General features: G+C 39.6%; 1 protein-coding gene across 7 annotated transcripts in view; it reads left to right on the top strand.

The window, feature by feature from the left end:
* rap1ab (RAP1A, member of RAS oncogene family b) overlaps positions 1-23,220 on the top strand; it is a 119,417-nt gene that overhangs the window by 43,783 nt on the left and 52,414 nt on the right. The gene's annotated exons all lie outside the window — the stretch shown is intronic.

Genomic DNA, 23,220 nt, shown 5'->3' with positions numbered 1-23,220 from the left:
ATGTCTCCTTTCATTCATCAACCTCAAACATGGATTATCATTTGAAACATCTTAGTAGCCTAATGTTAGCCACTTTACATGGCTGCTCGCAATATTACTGTATACTAAGTGCGTTGTATCACATGATTAATTTAAATGTTAGCACATATTTACACATTTACATTCAGTCATTTAGCAGACGCTTTTGTCCAAGCGACTTAAAAAATTAGGACCAAATTAAGCGAGTCATCGTGAAGAGGAAAAAACACAAGAAGTGCTCAAAATACAAAGTGCAGGCATTGCTCAGAGTAGCATTAGCCAAATAAAGGATGTTTGCAGTGCAAACCGGCATTATCGTGTGGTCTTTGTAATTTGGTCTGTGAAGGTCAGCGGGTCATCACATATTACTCCTAAGATTTCTGACCGACCTTGATGGGGTGATTGATGATGAATCTAGCTGGATAGTGAAGTCGTACTGTAGAGACGGATTGGCAGGGAGGCATAGAAGCTCAGTCTTTGCCAGGTTGAGCTGCAGGTGATGTTCCTTCATCCATGCCGAGATATCCGCCAGACAGCTTGAGATCCGTGCAGCTACTATGGGATCATCTGGTTGAAATGAGAGGAAGAGCTGTGTGTCATCAGCATAGCAATGGTAAGAGAAACCATGTGCCTGTATGATGTGTCCCAGTGATGTGGTGTAAATGGAGAATAGGAGGGGTCCAAGAACTGAGCCCTGAGGAACCCCTGTGGTCAGTTGATGTGCTCTGGATACCTCACCTCTCCGTGCAACCTTGAAGGATCTACCTGTGAGGTAGGACTCAAACCAGTGGAGAGGAAGTACCTGTGATGCCCAGTGATGAGAGGGTGGACAGAAGGATCTGATGATTTAAAGTGTCGAAGGTAGCAGACAGATCCAGGAGAATGAGAACTGAAGATTTGGAAACATCTTTTGCGGTCCGTAGGGCTTCTGTGACAGACAGTAATGCAGTCTCGGTTGAGTGCCCTTTCTTGAAGCAAGATTGGTTGACATCCAGCTGGTTGCTCAGAGACAGGAAGGATGTTACTTGGTTGAAAGCAACTCGTTCAGGTGTTTTCGCAATGAATGGTAGGGGAGAGACAGGTCGGGTAATTCTCTACAAGTGATGTGTTTAATGTTGGGTTTTTTAAGCAGTGGAGTTACCTGAGCCTGCTTGAATGCTGTAGGGAAAATGCCAGTATGGAGGGAGAAGTTGCTTGTGTGGATGTGTGTGAGTGCTTGTAGAAGTGTGGGAGAGATGGCTTGTAGAAGATGAGGGGATGGGGTCTAGAAGGCAAGTGGTAGGATGACTGGAGAGAAGAAGTTTAGATATTTCTTCCTCGGTTAGTGGAGAGGAGGAGGAGAGAAGGATATTGGCTGTGGGAGAGGTTGGTCTGGGTTCCTGTGTGTGTGGAGCTGAGAACTGACTGCTTATAATTGTTTTGTCGGTGAAGAAGTTAGCAAAATCATCAGCGGTTAACGAGGAGGTGGGTGGTGGTGGAGGAGGTGGACAGAAAAGAGAGTTGAATGTCTTAAAATGTTCGTGTGTTAGAGGCGCTGTTGATCTTGTTGTGGAAATAAGATTTTGTAGCATGAACATCAACAGAAAAGGAAGAGAGCAGGGGTTGATACTCAGGTCAGATGTGTCTTTTGATTTGCGCCATTTTGTCTCCGCTGCCGCTCGGTCCGGTGTTTACGAAGCACTTCAGATAACTAGGGGTTAGAGGGACCAGCGCGTGCTGGCCTGGAGGAGAGAGGGCAGATATTGTCTGAAGAAGATGTTAAAATGGAGCAAAAGGTATCCGTTGCGGTATTCACATCCAGAGATGAGAATTGTAAGGGAAAAGAAGATGACACAACAGAGGAAAGATGGGAGGGAGAAAGTGAGCGCAGGTTTCATCTGAAAGTAACTGGTACGGGGGTTGGTGGTGCACGGGTAGGGAGTTGTAGATTGAAAGTAATGAGGAAATGATCTGAAACATGGAGAGTTCTCACCAGAATGTTGTCTGTGATGCAGTTGCGTGTGTAGACCAGGTCCAGTTGGTTGCCTGATTTGTGAGTACCTGTGGTGATGAGCCGTTAGAGATCGAATGAGGCTAGGAGAGAGATGAAGTCTGTTGCATACGGCTTCTCCAGATGACTTTGAAGTCACCAAAGACTACAAGTGGGGTGCCATCCTCAGGGAAAGAGGACAGCAGCACATCCAGCTCCTCTACAAAGCTTCCCAGTTGACCTGGGGAGCGATATATGATTACAATATGGATCTTAATGGGAGTTGTAAGTGTAATGGCATGATATTCTAATGAGCTGTTATTGCATAGAGAAGAGAGAGTTGAGTATTTCCAATTGTTAGAAATGAGAAGACCTGTACCCCCACCCCTCCCAGACTGGCGAGGGGTGTGAGAGAAAGAGAAGTTGTTAGAGAGAGCAGCAGGGGTTGCTGAGTCTTCTGGACGAATCCAGGTCTCAGTCAAGCCCAAGATACTAAGAGTAGAATGAGATGCAAAGGCTGGAATAAAGTCAGCTTTATTGACTGCTGACTGACAATTCCATAGACCCACAGAAAGAGAGAGAGGTGTGTGTGAGGATGAGAGAATGGGACGCAGATAAGCAGTATTGCGCTGCCTTCTGTGCGTGATGAAAGAGCGTTGTCGAGAGACTACAGGAAAGTATTGAAAGCACGTGTTGAGTAAGAGTAAATAAGATAAAGTGGGATCAAACATATAGTATAAAATCTAAATTTTAAACGGTATTAAAGACAAGTAAACAGTCTGTAATAAAATAAGAACAAATAATCAAACTACAAGCAATAGCATAAATAAACAATAGAACAAAGATACAAATAAAATAAACTGCTTTTCAGGTTTTCCAGGTAGATCAAACTGTAGCTGGATACAGATTAGGTAGATTAGGTACAGAAATTTAACAAAAAATCTAATGTAAAATAACACTCCGTACTTTTCACTGTATAAATTAAATATAGATGATTATTTTTTAAAGTTAGAGAAGTTATTTAGTCAAAAGACATAACCGACTATGTTTACTAGGATACTCGCCAAGAACAGGCATTTTGACAATTTTGTGTGAAATTGTCCATTCAAGTGAAAGAGAACTCAATTCAGTGTTTGCCTGCTTTCAGACTGGGATTTCTTGGAGTACCATGACTTTTGCACAAGCCCCTCCCACGACTGTTGACGGACACTGCAGTTTTAGCATAGACCCGCCCTGAGTGAGCTATACACAGTCCACTATTGTTTCGACGCCGGAGCAGCTGTAGATAAGAATGTCTTCTAAGAGATTGAGGTGTTTTGTTATAAGATGTAAGAATGAACATAGCAGTCTTCATTTACTCCCGTTGTTACTCGAGGATGGATCTGTACCAACTGTTCTTACAGTCCAGCTTACAGTCTCCGGAGTGATAGGCCTAACGTTACTGGTCACGGCAGAAATGAAAGAGAGCGCACTTTATGCAGTCTCTCCAGTTTTTCGCGATTCCGCGATCGCTGAATACAACGCAAAATCAACAAAATGTCGCAGTTTTTTGCGATCCTGCATAATTCCTCATTTAACCGCAAAATAATCACAAAAATGAAAAAGACCTCACAAAACATTAAATTATAATCACCCAATTGAAATATCCCTAGTTTAATTAAAGTTTCAATGCATTTTTACGTGGATACAGATGTAAAACACATTTTGCAGCTGCACAGCTAGCACAGTGAGTGTCTGGCTCACTCATTGGCTGTGCTGCAGCAACTGCACATCCAATGGCGCGGGAGCCCGCCAAGGGGGCGCGGCCTTAGCCTATATTAGTCCCCGAAAAATGCCGTTTTAGCAGGTTTAAACGACTGAAGCGACAACTTGCCAGGTTACTGTAGTGCGGCTGGCTACGCAATACTCGTTCCCTACTCTAAGGGAACTGAGGTTACGATAGTAACCGACTCACCGAGTAGTTCCCTTTCGAACAGTCACTTCGTATTGCGTTGCTATACGCAGTGGGGACGCGGCGACGCCATCCAAAAAGTGGTTGCCTTCTGCAGCTCTGGACCCCTCAACTCTGTATTTACACACAGTAAATATTTACATAGGTCAGGTAGAAAGTAAGCCCATAGGTTGTTTTAAAAGTAAATAAATTTTTTTTTTGTTTTTTTTTTTTTAACTAAGAAAAGCATCTCAAGCACAGTACAAATATCAGATTGTTACATAATTAAATGGAGGGAAAAAAGCAAAAATTAAGCAAGCATAATAAATACTCCTATACGAATGAACATACAATCACAGTAACATATACGTATACACATGAACAACTAAATAAACCAGAGAAGGAAATAAAAGGAAAAAAATGTTCTCCAGAGCTTGTCTCCTTAAAATAATCTAAAAAATGGCTCCAAGATTTCAAGAAAAGTTCGGGTTTCATTCTAACTCCAAATTTAATCTTTTCAAGTTTGAGGGCAAAAAGTAGGTTAAAAACCCACTGACGGTAGGTTGGAGGAGATGGCAGCTTCCAATTAATTAGTATAAGTCGCCTAGCCAACAGTGTGCAAAGTGCAATATTATCCCTCTCTAAAGCTGTAAGTTTAACATTTTCCGGAAGGACCCCAAATAAAGCTGTCAATGGGTTGGGGTCTATTACTGTGGTAAGAATTTCTGAGACACAACTAAAAGAGAGGCTGGCTCCACAACACAGCGTGGGCAGGTGGGGTCTAAATCAGGAAATATCTTGCCAAGTTGCATCCTAGACCAATGAATACGATGCACTACCTTAAATTGAATAAGCCTATGCCTAGAGCTAACTGAAGAAGAATGTATCCTTTTTAAGATAGTGTGCCAGGTTTCATCTAACAAAATACTTAAGTCCTGCTCCCAGAGAGATTTTAATGACCCGCTAGATGGGGTTTGATTGTCATTTATTATACTGTAAATCTTTGAAATGGCACCCTTTATACATTTATGTTGGTCTAAAATACACTCCAAGACACCACTAGGAAGGGCAGAGGGGAATTCCGGAAAATGTTTACGGGCAAAGCTCCGGACTTGAAAAAAACGGAATAAATGTGAATTGGACAAAGAATTTATTTTTAAGTTGGTCAAATGAAGCAAAGTTGTTATCAATAAATAACTGATCAATTGTAACTAGACCCTGTGACTTCCAAATATTGAAAGCCCCATCAAAAAGAGAGGGTGGAAAGGAAGCGTTACTGGCAATGGGTGCAGCTGAAGAAAGACCCTTAAGCTCTAGGGTAGTGGTTCTCAACGGGGGCGTTCAGAGAACAACGGGGGAAATTGGAAGCAAGATTTTTGAAAGGGGGGTGTTCAGGTGTAAATGGGGCGCGTTCACGAGTTTAAATATATAACGCAAATTTTTGTTCATTTACTTTTATTAAGCATTTAGTCATTTATTTGTAATAAACACTTTAAGTGGGCAATTTAAAAAGTGTTAGAACTATGTATATGTTAAATTATGTTGTAAAACATATGCGCAGAGTGTGATATCATATTGTGTGTGTATGCGCGTCTATGGTGCGCGTGAAAGAATACGTCAACAGCGCAAAAAAAAAAAAAAACATTCGTCCGCAGCCGCTCTACTCCTGACCGCAAGTCCACCGTCAGTGTTGTAGGTAAGCACTAGGCAGGTTTTTTGTGTTCATTTCTATTGCATTACGACTGAAAGCAGTATCAATAATGTCAAAAATATGATGTGCAGTCAAGTTCAGTTGTATGCTGTTTAAATGAGTGTTCTCACTGATACGCTTGTTGTGATTCGCGGAGTTTTGATGAGTTGTATTTTGACGACTTTCCTAACATTCTAAAATCTTCCAGTTTAATGCGACATGTAGCCTAAGCTATGTATCTTTCTTTTGCAACGACTCTATTATTTTTCCAGTCATAGACCAGCGCTCAAGCACTGACTAGAATCCAGCGCTGACAAGAATCAGCATTCACATGCTCAAAAATGTGTTTGGCGCTGACAACAATCTGGTGTTGCCTAGAATCCATCGCTGCCTAAAATCACGCAGCGGAGGAATGGAAAGTTGACAAGCAGAGGTGGGTAGAGTATCCAAAAACTGTACTCAAGTAAAAGTACAAGTACTTATTAGGGATGGGACGATACACTTAAACTCACGATACGATGCACCTCGATATGCCAGGGTCACGATACAATACGTCACGATACGATATCAAAAAAGAAAAAAAAAGAAAAAAATATTACTGTATAACAACTTATTTATTTTTGTTTCAGCTGCACACAGGGAAACACAAGGCCTAACTGGCCAAACACAAACAAGAACACTCCCTTAGTGCTGCTCTAATCCTAGGTTAAGTTATCTCAGGACTGGTTCTTCTTCAAAAAAACTAACATATCAACATGTTCTGGTGTAATCAGTGATCTTTGAGCAGACACAATGTCTCCTGCTGTGGAAAAGACACGCTCACTGGGCACTGACGTAGCAGGAATGCAAAGGTAGGCTTTGGCAAGGGGGGCAAGTATGGGGTAAGCATATGCATTAACTTTCCACCACTCAAGTGGACTACTGTTGAGTGGGATAGGAATCCCATTTCTGTAGGAGAGTATCTCCATTTCAATCCCTCTGCTGGACTGCACTGTCTCAACAACAGTAGTGTAGGAGCTCCCAAGGAGATCTTCTAACGCTGTCTTTTTTGGTGGGGGAGGCTGTGTCACGTTCTGCATCTGCCTTTCTCCTTCCACTGGCTCTTCCTGGCTCTGCTCTGCTCCCTGTGCTGCCTCAACCATGACCCTGGCCTGCTCTGCTGCTGCCCCTGATGTTGAAGCACTGGCCCTAGTGGTTCTTTCATCTATGTTACTGGTCTGAAAAAAATAAAATAAAACTAGCTCAAACATTTCTGTCTTTCAATCCTTCACTCCCTCCCTCTCTCACAGACAAACGCACACAGAGACGTTGTTCATCATTCAGATGGGACAGGCTTCGGAATCGTGGGTCAAGCGCAGTGCACTCCTGCAGCATGTCATTACAGTCCCCAGAGTACCGGTCCGAGATGTCGAGTAGAATAGCGCTTTTCATGTTGGCGATGGTCTGTGTGTAATTTTCGTCTGGTGACATGCTTTGCTCGATCATGAACTTCAGTGGCATTATCAGTGAAACAGTGGGCTCTTTTTCATCACAGACAACTGTTGTGGCTGTCTTCAGTGGCTTAAGCAGTTTCACTATGTCCTCGACATCTGATATATCAGTGTTATCCAGAGTGTCAATTTCTCTCACATTCCTTCGGATTCCTGGGCAGCTCAGCGCTGCTGAGACAGCTGCTTGTTGCTCCAGGTAGCGCGCCAGCATGTCATATGTGCTATTCCACCTGGTCGGGACATCGGAGATGAGTTTATGCCGAGGCAGCTCTAACTGGGTTTGCTTGTTTGTCAGGACGGCGGTGGCCATGGTGCTCTTGTGAAAGAATGTAGTTATTCTTCGCACACGACCAAGAAGGCGCGCGACGCGGGATACAGCCAAGCCTCACTTACTGGCCAGATTCACAACATGCACTAAGCACTTGATGTGAGGGTGGAGACCGCTCTCTCTCACAGCAATGTCCATGTTGCTCGCGTTGTCTGTGACACAAGCAATGGTTGTTTGTGGCCTCGTTAGCTCCCACTCACTCAGTGCATTTCTCAACACGTGAGCTATGTTAACACCAGTATGACTTTCACTTAGCTCACGAGTTTGCAACACAAAGCTTTTTCTCTCCCATTTCTCGTTGATGACTTCTGCCGTGATGGTTATATAACTCTGTGTTGCACGCGAGGTCCAGCCGTCGGTGGTCAGGGCGACACAGTCGGCATTTTTTAGATACTCTTTCACGCTTTGTTTGGTTTCATTGTAAATTTCCGGGATTACCTTCTCTGAAAAATGTCCTCGACATGGCATCTTAAACTTGGGCTCCAGCACATTGAACATTTGGATGAATTTTCTGTTCTCTACCATGTTAAATGGAGCCATATAGTCCGCTATGAATTCGCCAATGAGCCTGGTTATCTGTTTTGCACGCGGACTTGACGGAGGTAGAGTTGGTGTCAGCGCTTGTTTCATGGTCAGCTGTCCCTTCGGTAGGCTCGTTTTCTCCGGGGCCGTCTTCACATTTTTATGGTGACGTTGAAGGTGGTGGTTCATGTTTGATGTGTTGGATGTGATGTACGGAATGACAGCATGGCATAGCTTACACACAGTCTTAGTCTTGTCAGTTACTCTTTTGCCGTCTTTGTCTTTTTTAATGAGAAAGCCAAAATACTGGCAGACATATGACTTGTATCCAGGCGGAGCGTCCTCAATTTTGACCTCTTTTGACTCCATGGTCGGCTGTTTGGGGGCAAGGCAGTTGGTGCTAATGCTAATATTTGTTAGCTCGCTGTAGACTGCAGTGTTGTTGTTGCAACTTGCAACATGCGCTGTCTTGACGTGACGACGTACCGCACCGTTCCCCGGATATAATGGTTTTTTTTTTCATTTAGTTTTACCCTGCTTGATCAGCAGATGGTGCTGCCAGCCTGCCACCATATATACATACACACACATATAATACACTAAATTATTTATATACTACGCAAATCATGCAGCAGTGCCATCTATCTTTATTTCGCGATCCATTTTTTTCCACCTTGATGCGTTTCGTCACGTTTTGTATCGCGATATTTTGTCAAACGATATTTCGTCCCATCCCTAGTACTTATAGAAATATTTATTCAAAGTAAAAGTAATAATCTTAATAGTTACTTGAGTAAGAGTAAAAAAGTATCCAATGAAAAAACTACTCAAGTAGCGAGTAACTAGTTACCTTGGATCATATAGGCCTATATATATATATATATATGAAGACTTCATGATGCAAAAGCCTCTGAGTGCCATCTGAAATTTTCTTCTAAAACAATCATTTTTATCAAGCTCGTATATTTAAGTTCAGTAATTTCACTTTAATGACAATTAATAGGTAGACTACTTTTCATTGCCATTTAAGTGTGAACATAAACATACAAGCTTGATAAAAATGCTCTTTTAGAAGAAAATTTCAGATGGTACTTAGAGGCTTTTGCCTCTGAAGTCGTCATATATATAAAATGATATTATTTAGATTTTTTTATTTAAATGACTATTATTATCAGCTATCTTTGCAACAAAAACAGAAGAGAGACGTAAGCATTATTTCTGCCATCTGTATAGCTCGAAAATCATTGCCTGTCCTCTGGTTTGTATAATAGTAACTTATACAACTACATTTGGATTATTAGACAATGTCGAAATAAAGTGAATCTGCAGAGTGTTGCATTCAAAGGCATGTATTGACAAGAGTTAAAAACTCTTCACATCCTCGCGCTCATGACTGCTACTGAAAATCTGAACACAAAAAAAAAAAAAAAAAAAAAAAAGTACGGATCTTCTTCTGACTGTTCTCCAAAATATAATTAAATGTATATTTCTGCAAGCATGTTTAAACTGGTTAACTGTCTACGGCAGGCAAAGGCATTCGTTTTCAAGTCGAGTTCGCACGCCACTGCGCAACAATACACACAGATGGCGGGTGTTCATGAACTGTGAACAATGGTAGCTTTATTTAATGTAAATTAATGTATATGTCCAAAAAACGGGTAATGTCATACTTTCTAGTATCGTGGCGTAATGATCTGTTTGGTTGTAAAATGTATTACCTGAGTGAAATGAAATCGAATATATCGTCCTGACTCCTGTGGAATCATTCATTCACAAACAGCTTACGAAGATGTTCAACTAATAAAGATCTTCATCGCTGGCAAAAATATGATGCATTTGAAGATTTGCTCTCACTTGACTGTACTCCACTGCCACTTCATCTAACACTCTTGATGTGCTTAAATCGTCCTGTTACGACTCCGAGTCCAGTGTTAATTGAAATCGCTTCAGATTATTCAGTGCGTGCAGGGAACTGAACAGAATCAGGAACTGAATCATTCAAACTGATTCGCGAACCGACTTAGACAGATCTGCCAACTTGTTTGATGAAGTCTTTGAACAGAATCGACTCAAAAGAGTGATTCATTTGTGAATTGAGCATCGCTCAAGTCCAGAAAAAAAGATACAGCGCGCTTGGAATAAACTACATATTTAACAACACATATTGCATTAAAATAAAGTAACGAGGGGAACGTCGCCCAATGTAACGAAGTAAAAGTACAGTTTTTTCATTAGAAATGTACTCGAGTTAAAGTAAAAAGTACCCACATTCAAATCTACTCTTAAAAGTAAAAATTTTCTAAAAAAAGTACTCGAAGTAAATGTAACGAAGTAAATGTACTTCGTTACTACCCACCTCTGTTGACAAGCCATTAAAAAGTATTAACTTAAGAAACACTTATATTTTTTCAATTATTTTCAATAAATAATGTTCCCATTCACTCCGGCAACGAATTTTAAAATTAATTAAACTAAATTCTATTTATAAGGTAAAACTTTTACATTTTTAGGCATTAACTAATTCCAATCCCTAATGCCAAAATGTTTTCTTTATTCACCAAGTAATTTACTGGTCAGGCATTATTGTTAACTCGCAAGACAGTAAGGAAAAAATGACAATTTGATGGATAATTTAAATATATTTTGCAATCACATTTTGGTAATTTATTAATTCCGCCATCACATCTGAACGCGAAACGCTGCTTGGGTAGTTTCAAGATATAAAAATAATTAATACAATAATAATTTACTTGTTCATATGTGTTTATTCTTGTTAGAAGATTTTTTTTTTACTGATTATGAACAAATTAATCACGACAAACCAAATTAATTGTAATTGTTTTAATTATACCATTGATGAAAACAAGCTGATACCAAGGTATTTTAGGCCTACAATTCTAACATAATTTTTCATGAAAAACCATGATTGTATTTAGGGCTGAAACGATTAGTCGACATTGTCGACAACGTCGACAATAAAAAATTGTCGACAAATATCTTTGTTGTCGAGTAGTCGTTTGATCCCACGTGACCTAATGTAAGGGCCTGCAATATCGTGATTTGACCGCTACGGCGCTGTAGCGCTAGAGTTTAATGCAGCCGTTACAAATGATATTATGCTATTGCGGTAGAAGAAAACACAGCGCGAATTATGACGGAGTGCAAACGAATCCGAACCTGATCCGAACTAGCAAGGTGTGTGAAAGTTTCACAAAACTTCAAACCAAGAATACTGTCGTGTGTAATATATGCAAGGCAAAACTTGCTTTTCACGGGAGCGCAACATGCATGTTAAAGCACTTAAAGAGGAAACACCCCGGCACGAGACGAGCCAGTGAGAGGTGAATGTTCAGTTAAATAACTAGCAGTAAATCTCTTTTTAGAGAATGCAATACTACTAATACTAGCAATAATATTAACAATAATAATATAATTACAGTAATGTGATGATTTATTTTTGCATAGAATAAAGCTTGATCGAGCTTAGGATTCAGGGCTGTTTTTATTATTGTAACACTATTAGGTATTACAGTCTTATCACTTGCCTGTATTTTGTTCTATATTCATTAAGACTTACATAAGGAGATGTCATGAAGAATATCATGTCAGTTACTTTTTTTTCTGTAAATTAAAAGGTGAATGAGTGTCTCTGTCAGCTCAGCTCAATTGTCATGTCATTTTTTATTCTTATAATTATTGTTTGCAGTTTAAGTTTTTCTGTAATGCAGCTTATTATTTTTTTGTTTATTTTTTTCTATTGAAAGAGAACAGAATATTTAACCAATGCTTGGAGAGCATTTGTGTGTGATTTGAGTTGGACAGAAATCTGAAAACATAAAGAGAATGACCTGTTTAGTTGCTCAAAGTTCATTAAAACAACTATTTCAAAAGCTGAAGTGATTTTCTTTTTTTATATTATAGTTAGAATATGTATAACTCAGTGTTTTAACTAATTGAAAAAGCTGAATAATCGTTCCAAACTTAATGATTAGTCGGCGAAATAATCGACGATTAGTCGATTAATCGTTCTAATAATCGTTAGATTAATCGATTATCAAAATAATCGTTTGTTGCAGCCCTAATTGTATTTATTTATTTTTCGAAAGTAAGGTTAATGTAAGCAGCTTCTTGCAATACTCTCCTAAATGCGTAATAAAACCTAAGTGCAAACGTTACCGCTTTAATGACCGTCCTTTATTTTTCAGTGCATTTGTTTTACAATATATGGGTATTACTGTCATGGGATTAATATTATAACTATTATTATGTAGTAGTGTAATGTTGACAGACACAACTAAAAGAGGTTTGAATTTTTCTTTGTTTAATTTGCACACTGAATATGAGTTGGAGCTTTTAATTTTGAACTCTCAAAGTGCACCAGATTGATGAATTTAACATTAAAATGCACAAAATTTTCTTACGGGGGGCATGCCCCCAATCCCCCTAGAAGGCCCGAGGTCCACCCACCACAGAAACACCGGGATTGCTATGCCAATGTAGCTTATAGCTTGTTTTTTGGATTAATCACTGTGGAGTATAGGCTAGTTCAATTGTATTAATAATTTAGCTCTGACTTATTCCTACTCGCTTAGTTTGGGGGTGGGGGGCGTTCAGGGACCTGGATATTGGATAGGGGGCGCTGGCCCAAAAAAGGTTGAGAACCACTGCTCTAGGGCTCTGCGGAACTGAGTCCAAATCCTCAGAGTGTTTAACAATTGGATTCTTAATTGAGATACTATGAGTAGGAGGGATAGAAGAACAGAGCAAAGATGTCTATGCGACTGGGGAACTACAAACTGCCTCTGTTTGCACCCAGAGAGGTTTACACATTTGCAGTTGCAAATCATGCCGGCACCAGTACAGTAAGTTTCTAAAGTTGGCTGCCCAGTAATACGTTTGAAAGTTGGGCAAAGCCAAACCTCCCACCTCTTTTGGCTTAACAAGATGCTTTAGACTTATTCGCCTTGGCTTGTTATTCCAAATAAATGACGAGATAGTCTTTTCCAGACATAAGAAAAATGACTTAGGAATAAATATGGGGAAACATTGAAATAGATATAAAAACTTGGGAAGAATGTTCATTTTAATTGCATTTACCCTTCCTATCAGTGAGAGAGGAAGGGGTTTCCATGATAAAAACATAGATTTTGTGAGATCAAATAAAGGACTAAAATTGGTTTTAAACAAGTCAGCATGTTTACGAGTCACTTGGACACCCAAGTATCTAAATTGGTTAACAACTCTGAATTGGAAATTTGAATATGAGAGACTTAATGCAGCAGAATTCACTCTTGGAAAAATTCAATTTATAACCTGAAAAAGTACTACATGAGTCCAATATTAAAAGAACTCGAGGAATTGAGACTAGGGGATTGGATAAAAATAAAATAAGATCATCAGCATATAGGCTAAAGAAACCCTCTGTTCTAGACCAGCACGAAAAATGCCTTGCACCTCTGAGTCAGCACGTAATGCAATTGCCAAGGGTTCAATAGCAAATAGAAGGGGGGAAAGGGGACAACCCTGCCTTGTGCCCCGACACAGTGGAAAAGGATCTGAAATAATATTGTTTGAGCGTACAGATGCTTTGGGTGTAGCATAAAGGAGCTTTATCCAAGAAATTAATTTTAAACCAAATCCAAACCTCTCCAAAACATTTATAAGAAAGCCCCACTCAATGCGGTCAAATGCTTTTTCAGCATCTAGTGAGACCACGACTTCAGCATTGTTGGAATGAGGTGAATACAAAACATTAAAAAGACGCCTAATATTAAAAAAAGAGTGTCTGTCCCGAACAAAACCGGTTTGATCAGGTGAAATGACTCCATGTAGAGTTTTTTCCAGCCGAAAGGATAATACTTTAGCTAGTATCTTGTAATCACAATTTAAAAGCGATATGGGGCGATAAGAACCACAGTCTAGGGGGGATTTATCTTTCTTAAGAATTAATGAAATAGTAGCTTGATAGAAGGTTGGGGGCAACTTAGAATTTTGAAGACTCTCTAAAAAAAACAAAAGCAACACAGGGCATAATAATTTAGAAAATGCTTTATAAAAATCAGACGGGAAACCGTCAGGACCCGGGGGCCTTGCCTGTTTTCAAGGAAGCAATCGCATCAGCTATTTCTTCAATTTGAATATCCTCATCCAAAAAATCACACAAAGTCTTCTCTACAGTGGGGAAATCTAATTTATCTAGGAAAGTTTTCATTAAAGATACATCTTGAGGAGATTCCGAGGTGTACAAATTTCCATAGTATTGTTTAAATTGAGTTTATTTCTTTATAGTCAGTGGTAGTAATTCCTGAAGGTAACTTAAGTTGGGGTATCAAGCGTGACGTTTGCGATTTACGAATTTGATAAGCTAACAATTTACCCGTCTTATCACCAAACTCATAGACCCTATGTTGAGCTCGTAAAAACAAATTCTCAGCCTCTTCCGTCGATAACAGATCGTATTTTGTCTACAAAATCTGACGCTCTTTATAAAGGTTGGGAGATGGGTTCAGTGAGTACTGAACATCAATAGCTGATATAGAACTAGATAATTCGTCTAGTTGCCTTTTTCGCTCTCTATTTTTATAAGACGAATATGAAATTATGCAACCACGCAGATAACATTTTAAGGTCTCCCAACCACGCAGATAACATTTTAAGGTCTCCCAAATGGTAGAATAAGCCATACCGTGAGTACTATTGAGTTCAAGAAAAGAAGATATATTTTAGGAGATAAATTTTACAAATTCTTTATCCCTTAATAGACCAGGGTTAAAGGACCATTGATGATGCTTTGGGGGTGCTTTTGGAAAGCTAAGTTCCAGAACAGCTGGTGCATGATCAGATATTACTATGCTTTCATTTGAACAGTTCTGCAGTTATGGAAGAAGTTTGTTATCTAGAAAAAAATAATCAATTCGTGAATAGGAATGAGAGTGAAGGTCAGGTATACATGATAAAAAGGAAGTCATAAAGGAAACATCATCATAATTTGGGGCATAGACATTAGCAAGAATTAGGGGGGTTGAAAACCATGTTCCTGTTACAATGACATATCTGCCCTTATGATCTGCAATTACTTGATACGGCAAACGGAGTGGATTTATGCACTAGAATGGCACAGCCCCTGGACTTGAACTGAAAATGTGAATTATAGACTTGACCCACCCAGTCTTTTTTCAATCTAAAATGGTCAGATGAACACAGGTGAGTTTCTTGAAGAAACACAAAACTGGCTTTCAGTTTCCTAAGATGAATCAGAACCTTATTGCGTTTGACTGGATTATTCAGACCTTTACAGTTCCAGCTAACCCATCTCACCAGACCATCTTCATTAGCTCTACCACCCATCATTTAATAAAAAAAAAGAAAAGAAAAAAAGAGAGGAGACCAAAAGTTACTTGTAAAACTCAAATAATTATGCAAGGATCAGCAAGTACAGAAAAGTATGAAACGATACAAAAGAGCAATGGCCCAGTCTTGTGCTTATGAGATGAACAAAGAAGCAAGAACATATTAACACACTTCAAGAACCCCAGCGCAAAGACCCGCCCCCCTCCCTCCCTGCCATCCCCCACCCCGCGCCCTTGACCTAAGCTAACACTCTGGAGCGTACGCTACCCTGAGGAAAAACTCCAATGTGCATGCGAGAGATTGTGATTCTTACCTCAGACGCATCTCCGCAAACAAATAAGAAATACAGCGAATGTATTCTGATACAGATAAAATAAAAAATTATAATCCTATATAGTTATATAGCTACATGATAATTATATTCAAAGAATAAATCCTAACATTTTAAACCACACATCTGAGTAAAGTGCTTTCAATAGTCTCTGACCCAGAGAAAATGAGACATTATAAGCTCCAGCACGTTCATAGGTGTTCAAGCAGGTAATAGGTGTTGTTTCACAAAAGCCAGTGCGGCTGGAGTATCAAACATATATTCAGCGCCGGTATTCTGAAGCCGGTAAGACCCTTTAGACCGTACTTAACATCTGGCATGGACCTCAGTAGACGTTTAACCTCATAGTATGCGGCCCGCTTCTTGGCAATCTCAGGCGGAAAGTCCGGGAAGACGAACAGTTTTGTCTCTGAACTTAAGCTGCCCACTACGGCTCGCTTTTCGCCAAATATCCTCCTTGACGTTGTACCGATTGAAGCAAATTACGAAGGCTCGCGGACGGCTACCCTCCGCAGGTTTCGGTGCAAGTGTACGATGTGCGCGAGCAAGGAGTGGAGGCTCAGAAAGATCAAATATCTCCACCAAAGCATCTGCCACGAACTTCGTAGGTTGTGGGCCTTCCAAACCTTCCGGAATTCCCACCAAGCGAAGATTGGATCTGCGGGAACGACACTCTAAATCGATGCACTTAGCTTGCAGTGAGGCGACCTCTTTCTGGAGAGAAGCGACCGTTGGCTCGAGAGAGTGAAGACTTGTCGTCCATTCTGAGGTAGCGGTCTCCAGGCTTGTCAAGCGCTCACTCTGGGTTTTGAGGTCTTCTTTGAAAGATGAAAATGTGTTATGCATTTCTTCTCGTATCAGGGAAATTTCGCCTCGAATTTCAGCGGCATGCACGTCAAATTTGGCGTGAATTCCACTTTCAAGCCTGTTAATGGCACCCATAATCGCAACACCCTCAGGGGTGGAAAGTTCAGCCGTTTCCAAAGGCGAGCCGCCGGCAACAGCCGAATCAGCCGCCTTTTGTCGTTGTGTTTTAGAAGACATCGTTGGAACTCATACGACTATAAGATTACAACAATATTGTTGCGCTGCATGAAACTATAAAACAAAATTTAAAAGCTGGTTTGCGGAGCTCCCGACTTATGCGCCCTCACATGGCAGATGCTAAACCGGAAGTCACCTTTTAAAAGTTAATTTGATGAGAATTTTATTAGACCAAAATAAACAAGCTTTATGCAATTTGTGATTTGTGTCATCATGTATGACTATTTTATGCATCTGACATAATACTATTATGGTAAATGTGATGTCCTAATTATAAAATATAAAAATTGCAAATTTTTTCACAAATTTCTGGAAATTACCACCACAAAAAAAAAAAAAAAAATTTTTTTTATCTTATATGCTTGTGTTATACGTCAATCGATCCTGTTTAGTGTGTATTTTTTTGTGTATGCTCATAATAAAAACAAAGTGTTGTGCTTTTCGCTAAATAAAGAAAAATAAACATGATGCGAGTGCTGCCTTCTCTCCGTCAGTGAAGTCAATTCTGAAACGCGTAACTGTAACTCAGCGAATACTCAGTCAAACAGGCATACAGACACACAGGCATGAAGCTTGAATTCTCTTCTTTTAAATGAAGTAATTTTTATAAAAAACAAATATTCACAGTTTATATAATATGTATGTAAAGAGAGAGATGTCAGTCGTTCTCATCTCAGCTAATTAAGTTTTAATGTGACTCCGCCTACGGAGACCGCGCTATTCAAACGCAAATGTGAGGCGATCCATACAAACCTGTGAAATGCCCACATCCGCTGGATAAGGCCGGTGAAACACTGAATGCGTGGCGTAAGCGTCTCAGCTGCGTGGCGTGTCCGTTTTTATTTCGGCTCCCATGTTAACAGTTTAGAGTTTGCACACTGCCTGTGTGAGACGAGCGTCTCAGGCGCGGCACGAGCCACGTGGAAAACGTGTGCATGCTAGAAATAGAACCGACGCCTATTTTTCACGCGACACGCAAGCGTCTTGGAAGCGTTTCCATGCAAAATTGAATAGGAAAATCTGTTTATTTGTCATTTTGACACGAATACATATTAATAAATGTCCTTTTGATGTTTAAAAGTGTCTAGGTTTTGACATAAATGCAAATATAAATGTAATTTTACAAAATATGATCGTTTTTCAAATACTGCTGTATTGAATGAACAGCTTTTAGCAAACTCTATTGCTATACTGAGATGAGGAATATATACTGTATGTGTTTTGTCAAAAATAAAGTCATCAACTAACTAATGAATCCTTTACTTTGAAATACGTATGATAAAATGTATACTTTAGTTTTGAAAGACGTTGACTAGTTTTGAAAAGATTATAAAGTATGTATGTGCATGCATATATATATATATATGTGTGTGTATATATGAAGAGTTCAGATGCAAAAGCCTCTAAATGCCATCTGAAATTTTCTCCTAGAATTATCATTTTTATGAAGCTTGTATATTTAAGTTAGCTATAGGTGACACACCTGAAGGCTCATTAAGTATGCAGGGACGTAGTCTCACCAGGTGTGAACTACTAAATATGCATGATGCTGTTGGAGCGTTTACGCCCCATCCGCATATTGGCTTTCCAAACTAAAAGTGTTTCACAAAACTAAAATCAATGTATCGTTTTATGGGAATGATTAGGCAGGATGATTTTCAGATCATTTTGAAGAAAAAACTCTAGGCGATGACATCCATTAGTCAAAAGTCTTATTGCCACATATTTAGTATGTGTTTTGTGGCCTTATTTCAGAAACTTTAATTTTTATTTTTTTTGATAACCATGCATAAACATTATTCTCTCAAAAATGAAAACATGTACATACATGTGGCTCACATATTATGGAAGTCCTGTTTGTGCTATATAGAGTGAATTTACACCTTTGCCATTAATATGTTTATAAGCAACTGAAAAAAGCACAAATGTCAGGGCATGTCAGAACATCTCAAGGACCCCAAAAACACCCCAGACCCCAGAGGGTTAAACATGCTGTAAAAAATTATCTGTTGGGTATTTTGAGCTAAAACTTCACATACACACTCTGGGGACATCAGAGGCTTATTTTACATCTTGTGTAAAGGGGCATAATAGGTGCCCTTTAACAGTTTATTTATTTATTTTAACTAGGGCTGCACGTTTTCAAGTTTTTCATTAACCGTTAACCGAGGCCCTTAGCGGTTAATACTCGGTTAACCATAGTGTGCGCGCCGCAACCCCGAGATAGGCGTAATTTGCGGGTGGGACATGTCCCCACCACTATTTTCTAAGATCGATATTGTCCCCACCACTTTTGAAACATCTCGTGGCACATCTCCAGTTAACTAGCAGAGCATTCATTTTGTTCGTTTTTTTTTTATAGGCGATCTAGCGCTGAAATGTTTTGTTTTTTAAATCAAGTGATCAAAGTGCTCGTTGGCGCTGCGATCGAGAAGGGTCTTGTAAAACGTGCTGAGGTATTATTAATTCGTGGCCACGAAACAATTCACCTGAATATTCACCAATTCACACACAAAAAAAAGGAATAAAAAGCTGTATGAGAATAGTCGGCCTTCACTGAAGAGCTATCTTCACAGGTATGAAAAACAGTTTAATAATTATTATTAATTCGTGGCCACGAAATAATTCACCTGAATATTCACCAATTCACAAAAAATAGGTCTTTAGCATTCACTAATTAATAGTATCAAACTGTTTTTGGCCACGTTGTAAATCGTTAAATCAAAATGAGGGAGAGAATTAGTTCAATGTGTCCACGATTTATTAAAACGAGGGAACAAATAAGTCGTCGTAACAACTAATTATTTAGATCAGTGGACAGGGCGCATAAGAACAAACAGTGAGAGAGCCCCGGCCGCGCTCGCACACTCTCACCGCCTTCAAACAACACGAGCGCTGCATTGCTCTCTCTCCCTCGCGCATATCAACACAATAGTAAAAGGTCGGAGGACCGATTGTGTTTTATAGATTAGTAGTTTGTTCATATAAAGTGTTTGATTAGCAAGTACATGTTTAGGAAATGCATAATACAAATTGTATGGGTTAATGTAACGGTAAACGGACTCTGCGGGTAAAACTGTTGTTATGAAACTGCGCATGCGCGGGGTAAAACTGCTGGGGTAAAACTGCTGGGGTAAAGCTGCGGCTCTGCAGACAGATATTATTGTGCTGCGATCAGTGACGCGGATACTATGTTTGTTTCTGGCTCGCGCACAGCCTTCTCTCTCGGACACGCGCTTTCTTTGCCCGCTTCATATTAGAAAACTGGTCTAGCGGTCTCTGGTGGTGCAAAAATGTATTACAACTAAATTCAATGCACGCCATTGACGCCACTTAACCGAGCAAAATGTTTCACTCGGTTACGCAATTTTTAACGGTTAATCGGTTAACCATGGACACCTAACCTAATTTTAACATTTTATTTAACAGACAGCCTATAAAGTCAGACCTACTGTACCACACGGATTTAATGTTACACATCAGATGATTTAACCAAACGTTTTGGAACAGTTAACCAAACATTTATTTAAGACATAACAGATAATGTTAGCGTGAATAATCGACAAGACAGATATTTTGAAATACTGTAATTCTGTATACAGTATGTGTATATCGGGATCGTGCGCTCTCTGAGGCGTCTGTGTACACACTTCTGCTATTTCAATCAGCGCAAGTAAGGTCATTTTGTTTAGATCAGCATGGGAATTCGCTATGAATATTCTTAAAGTTGATATATTGCTCTTTCAATGATACCAAACTTGTGGTGAGAGGAAGCGTAAGAAGCGAGGAAAATAAAACAAATTTCATGGACAAAGGAAAGGTAGTCCTCTCAGAAAACGCACAAATAAAGATACTTTTAGATGTTTAATTGTTATTTGGAGCATTGGGATCGCTAGACTAGGCTGATTTATACTTCTGCGTTGGACCTACGCCGCAGCCTCTACGCTGTAGACTACGCATTGGTTTTCATTTATACTTCTACGTCGTTGTTCGCGTTGACGCGCAATTACACATGCAGAGGGAGCATGTGAAACCCGAGGGAGGGGTTCTAGCAGACAATCACAGCGCTTGCGTCCGTGTAGAATTGACGCGTTGGTACATTTTTGCACAGGTGCACGTCAGGGTACGCCGAAGGGTACGCGTGCTACACACAGCCTACGACGTAGCTACGGCATGAGTTTGACACAGAAGTATGAATTGGGCTTTAATGAACTCATTTTTGAAAACCTCAAAATCGACCAAAATTGTACTTGTTTTGCCTTTAGCTCGAAATTAGCCTGCAGGCATTCCGACTCATTTTGCCAGCACGGGTCACGTATAGCCAAGTCAAATTTGAATTGGGTTAAAATAACAGTCAAAACTATAATTATAAAAATATGTGTGTCTTGCAGACTGTCAACGTCACGTGGAGTGGGAAAAAAACATTTACATATTGTAGCTGTTACAGATTCAACCCCTACAATTCACTAATTCTTCCTAAAATCAGAAGATTTAAGAGCAATTCGGGCAGAAACCCCTTCCGCCAAACTAGGGGTGGAACGGTACGCAGAAGTCACAGTTCGGTTCATACCTCGGTTCAGACATCACGGTTCGGTACAATGGAGGGAAAAGCAAAACAAAAATGCAGAAGGCTTGTGCATGTCTCAAGGAAAATAAATTACTTAAGCCTTGTATTTTTTGAATAACTTTTATTAATAAAGTAAAGGCATAGAACCAGTTTATTTGTAGTGCACTGACAATAGTTTTATATAATTAGTTTATTAATTAAATTAATAAAAAGACAAAAAGACCTTGAGATTTTTTTGGTAATTGTACCTGAATGAATTGAAAATTAATTTGCTACATTTCAGATTAATATATTTGTTTTCCTTAATTTTAATTAACAGTAACTTAAACACTTTGCAGTTTGAATGATGTCCTGTATTAAACAAAATGACGGAGTATGTTTTTATGTTTCCACTGTTCGATCGCGCCCGCGCCTCACACACAAGCACACAAATATAAGTAAACACTTGCGACTTTTCGATCGCCCCCGCGACTCTCTCTCTCTCACACACACACACACACACACACACACACACACACACACACACACACACACACAACATATTCCAGCATTGCAATCTTTACATCGCAGCCTGCTTCAGAGCTTAGGCAGGGCTACAGATTAGGTGTCCCTAAAGAACCCGCGTATCTAACAGTAGTTCCGCATTACATTAATTAATTTGCATGCGAGTTTATTTATTTTTATACCGTGTATTCTCAGTGTAAATTTATGCACTGAACCGTGACGCCCATACCGTTTTGGTTCAATACGAATACATGTACCGTTCCACCCCTACGCCAAACCATGTGTCCCGTCCCTCATTGATGGTACTCCAGGTCTGTATTAAAAGTATCTTTTGCCTCTAAGCCAATCACAAGCGAGTGAAGTCTTACAATTTACTAGCCATTGTACCAGCTAATTAAAGAGATGTTTTAGTCGCCTAGCGTGACATTTGGTCGCATATAGAGGGTGGTCATTATCATGGTTTAATATTTCTCTGTAATGTAGAACACTGCTGGAAATGTTACTTATAATGACACAACAAAGAGTGTGTGTGCGTGTGCGCGTGCATGCGTGTGTGTGTATATAGGCCTATAGTAATTAAATTAATATAAACATGCGACTAATCTTTCAGAAAAATCTTTAGTTGGAACAGCCATGATTTTTCCCCTTAGAGATGTAAAATAAGTCTCTGATGTCTGATGAGTGTGAATGTGAAGTTTTAGCTCAAAATACCCAACAGATAATTTTTTACAGCATGTTTAAATTCTCACTTTTTGTGAGCTCGCGCTCTGTGGACAATCTCCTCTCACAGAATAATAATATCAGAACAGAAACTCTCAGTAGCGGTGTTCATTTCGACCTGCAGTTGGACAAAAATGCCCACACAGCCAGAGAATATATGCAGTATAGAAATAGAACAGGTATAGTCTAGTTTAATTACAGTTATAACTTATTTTTCATCTTGCTTTTATCCACTATTAGTACAAGCCTGCTGTAGCGGACCATGTCCGAATGATGGCCAAAAATATACTGATGAGTTCAATGAAGTTTATTGTACATCACACAAAAGATGATTTTTCAGTTTTACTCCAGAAAATCACGTAAGAGCTGAATTAACACCGTATAAGAAGTGCGCATTAAATATTCTTTCATAATCTTGTCTACAGCTGCTCCGGTGTCGAAACAATAGCGGACTGTGTATAGCTCACTCAGGGCGTGTCTATGCTACAGTGTCCGTCAACAGTCGTGGGAGGGGCTTGTGCAAAAGTACGTCACATTGCCCCGAGTCTGAGAACGGCTTGTTCTGAGACAGTGCTTATGATTTATGGGGATTAAAAAAAAGCACTGGGTGGATTTTTATCATTATAGGGTGGTTGTTCACAATCAATACACACATTTATGTTCAAACGCCATGTAAAAGTGAATTTTGCATAATAGGTCCCCTTTAAGCCCAGGACACACATCAAAGAACTAGCGTAGACGAAAGCTGAGTATGTTG

This window comes from Squalius cephalus (genome assembly GCF_949319135.1).
Source record: "Squalius cephalus genome assembly, chromosome: 22".
NCBI classification, from domain to species: Eukaryota; Metazoa; Chordata; class Actinopteri; order Cypriniformes; family Leuciscidae; genus Squalius; species Squalius cephalus.
The sequence above is the reverse complement of the archived record's forward strand: the minus strand, read 5'-3'. Positions and strand labels throughout refer to the sequence as shown.